The sequence below is a fragment of the Cherax quadricarinatus genome, chromosome 30 (genome assembly GCF_038502225.1).
Source record: "Cherax quadricarinatus isolate ZL_2023a chromosome 30, ASM3850222v1, whole genome shotgun sequence".
NCBI classification, from domain to species: domain Eukaryota; kingdom Metazoa; phylum Arthropoda; class Malacostraca; order Decapoda; family Parastacidae; genus Cherax; species Cherax quadricarinatus.
Window position 1 is genome coordinate 7,220,304 of NC_091321.1, and position 4,417 is coordinate 7,224,720.

Below are 4,417 nucleotides of genomic sequence, written 5' to 3' on the forward strand. Positions count from 1 at the left end.
GTCATGAGATGGACTAACAACCTGCCCGGGTGTTTGCTTCCCTTCAGCGATACATTGTCTTCTGTAATCTCCTCCTATCCGGCGTGATGCCCAACACACCACCACTACCATCACCACCACTACCATCACCATCACTACCATCCCCACAACAACTAATACCATCACCACAACTACTAACGCCACTGACACTATCACCACCACTACCATCCCCACAACAACAACTAATACCATCACCACAACTACTAACGCCACTGACACTATCACCACCACTACCATCCCCACAACAACAACTAATACCATCACCACAACTACTAACACCACTGACACTATCACCACCACTACCATCCCCACAACAAATAACACCACCACCACCTCCACCTGTCCATCCCTCCAAGAATAATCACAACAGAGACAGAGTAATCAATTAGCTTTACTCTGTGGCTGCAGCTGCTGCTGCTGCTGCTGCTGCAGTTCCTGATGCAGTCCCTGTTGCTGCTGCAGTTCTTGATGCAGTTCCTGTTGCTGCTGCAGTGGTCGAGTCTTAACTCTTGGGTCCCGCCTCTCAACTTGCTGCTTGTTAGATTCACTCTATTCTAGCTTCATGGGCCCTATCATACCTGTTCTTAAAACTAAGTATAAAATCTGTCTCTATTATTTCTTTATCGAGGTCACAAAAAAAAGAGAGAGAGAGAGAGAGAGAGAGAGAGAGAGAGAGAGAGAGAGAGAGGGAGAGAGAGTGAGAGAGAGAGAGAGAGAGAGAGAGAGAGAGAGAGAGAGAGAGAGAGAGAGAGAGAGAGAGAGCAGTATTGCAGGAGAGGCAGCGGTGAAAGGCGTGTTACCTGCTCCGCCACTCTCGTGTATTACAGAGGATATAACTCTCACACAGCTGTCCCTTCCTGTAGCCAACTCTCATTGCTTCCTTTTTCTTCTTCTTTCTCTCTCTCTCTCTGTCTATCTATCTATCTATCTATCTATCTATCTATCTATCTATCTATCTATCTATAGATTTATCTCCCTCAATTTGCCGAGGATCGACGACCCAAATGATTTCTTCATGAATGAGCCTCAAAACTCCATAAATGTATGCCAGATTTCCGACATTACCCTAACTCTGATAGACTTCGAAAAAGCCATTGACAACATGCCCATGCACTCAGCCCCGGGCCCAGACTCGTGGAACTCTGTTTTCATTAAGAACTGCAAGAAACCCCTCTCGCGTGCCCTAAGTACACTATGGAGGAGGAGCTTGGACATGGGTGAAATTCCACAGTCACTTAAAACAACGGATATAGCCCCACTCCATAAAGGTGGCAGCAAAGCATTAGCTAAGAACTATAGACCAATAGCTCTAACGTCCCACATCATAAAAATTTTTGAAAGAGTGCTAAGAAGCAGGATTACAAATCATCTGGATTCCCAAAAACTGCACAATCAAGGGCAACATGGGTTTAGGGCAGGTCACTCCTGCCTCTCACAACTACTGGATCACTATCATATGGCCTTGGATGCACTGGAAGAAAATCAGAATGCAGATGTAATATACACAGACTTTGCAAAAGCATTTGACAAGTGCGATCATGGCCAAATAGCGCACAAAATACGTGCAAAAGGAATAACTGGGAAAGTGGGGAGATGGATCTTCAACTTCCTAACAAATCGAACACAAAGACTAGTGGTCAACAGAGTTAAATCAGAGGCTGCCATAGTGAAGAGCTCTGTCCACAAGGCACAGTACTTGCCCCCATTCTCTTCTTCATCCTCATATCAGACATAGACAGAGATATACATCACAGCACGTATCATCCTTTGCGGACGATACTAGGATCTGCATGAGGCTGTCATCTGCTGAGGACGCGGTTAACCTCCAAGAAGATATAAACAAAGTTTTCCAGTGGGCAACGGTAAACAATATGATGTTCAATGACGATAAATTCCAACTACTCCGTTATGGAAAACTGGAGGAGATAATAACTAGAACAGAGTATACTACAGACTCTGGCCATACAATAGAGCGGAAAAATAATGTAAGGGACCTGGGAGTAGTAATGTCTGAGGATCTCACGTTCAAGGATCACAACAGTGCCACGATCACAAGTGCAAAGAAAATGATAGGATGGATAATGAAAACTTTCAAAACGAGAGATGCCAAGCCAGTGATGATCCTTTTCAAATCACTTTTTCTCTCTAGGCTGGAATACTGCTGTACATTAACATCTCCATTCAATGCAGGTGAAATTGCAGATCTAGAGAGTGTACAGAGATCCTTTACTGCACGTATAAGCTCTGTCAAGCACCTTAACTACTGAGAACGCTTGGAAGCACTTGACTTGTACTCATTGGAACGCAGGAGAGAGATATATATCATAATCTACACTTGGAAAATCCTGGAAGGAATGGTCCCAAATCTGCACACAGAAATCACTTCTTACGAAAGTAAAAGACTGGGCAGGCGATGCAAAATACCCACAATTAAAAGTAGGGACGCCATTGGTACACTAAGAGAAAATACCATAAGTGTCCGGGACCCAAGACTGTTCAACAGCCTCCCACCAAGCATAAGGGGAATTATCAATAAACCCCTGGCTGCCTTCAAGAGAGAGCTGGACAGATACCTCAAATCAGCGCCGGATCAGCCGGGCTGTGGCTCGTATGTTGGACTGCATGCGACCAGCAGTAACAGCCTGGTTGATCAGGCCTTGATCCATCGGGAGGCCTAGTCGTGGACCGGGCCGCGGGGATGTTGATCCCCGGAATAACCTCCAGGTAGACTCCAGGTAGACTTTCTCTTTTTTATGTGATGCATTAAACCCGTGAGGGTTTCACGGCACTGGAGTAATGAAGGCTCGACCCTCCGTCCACTAATCTTGAGACAGACGTCATCCAGTTGCACATTATGTACTTACTTAATCATCACTTTGCTAACAAATACCTAACTTAACCTAACCTAACCTAACCTAACCTAACCTAACCTAACCTAACCGAACTTAACTTAGCCTAACTTAACTTAACCTAACTAAACCTATCCTAACCTAACCTAACTTAACCCAACCTAAACTAACCTAACCTAACCCAACTTAATCTAGCCTAAACTAACCTAACCTAACCAAACTTAACCTTGCCTAACCTAACGTAACCTAACCTAACTTAACCTAACCAAACCTAACTAACCTAAACTAACCTAACCTAACCGAACCCAACCAAACCTAACCTAAACTAACCTAACCTAACCTAACCTAACCTAACCTAACCTAACTAACTCAACCTAACCTAACCTAACCTAACCTAACCAAACCTAACCTAACCTAACCTAATCAACCTAACCTAACCTAATCCCTAACCAAACCTAACCCTACCAATAACCCAACCTAACTCCTAACCTAACCTAACCAAACCCAACCTAACCTAACCTAACCTAACCTAACCCAACTCTAACCAATCTAACCTAACCCAACCAACCTAACCTCAACCTAACCAACCTCTAATCCAACCTAACCTAACCTAACCAAACCTAACCTAACCTAAACTAACCTAACCTAACTATACCTAACCAAACCTAACCAACCTAACCTAACCTAACCTAACCCAACCAAACAACTAACCCAACCAACCAACCTAACCTAACCTAACCTAACCTCACCTAACCTAACCTAACCAAACCTAACCAACCTAAACTAACCTAACCTAACCAAACCTAACCAAACCCTAACCTAACCAACCTAACCTAACCTAACCTAACCAAACCTAACCTAACCTAACCTAACCTAACCTAACCTAACCTAACCTAACCAAACCTAACCTAACCTAACCTAACCTAACCTAACCAAACCTAACCTAACCTAACCTAACCTAACCTAACCTAACCTAACCTAACCAAACCTAACCTAACCTAACCTAACCTAACCAAACCAAACCTAACCTAACCTAACCTAACCAATTTTTTTTTCATTAGGTTCAAAATTATTTTTGTGAAATTACTGCATACACAAATTTTCGCTTGCCTTATTCGGCAAGAGGAGTGCTGCTATTTAAGCCAAAATAGCAAGTTTTACCTATTCGGACATATATATATATATATATATATATATATATATATATATATATATATATATATATATATATATATATATATATATATATATATATATATCATTAATGTTGGGATGAACCGTGTTGTTTAGTTGCCTCATGTTGAACGATACAGACGCTTATCTACTGACATAATTTACAGACAACATGAGACGAGCGAACTAGGTTTGCTTCAAATTGCGAGGACATGCGATGGCGTGGGTCCCTCACAGCTAATTTCAATATACTCCCCGTTTGGTGTACTAGCTAGACGCAGTGTTGTTAAGTACTACTTGTTCGTGGTTACATTACTATATATAAACTGCTTGTGGAAGCTAGTATACCAAACGGG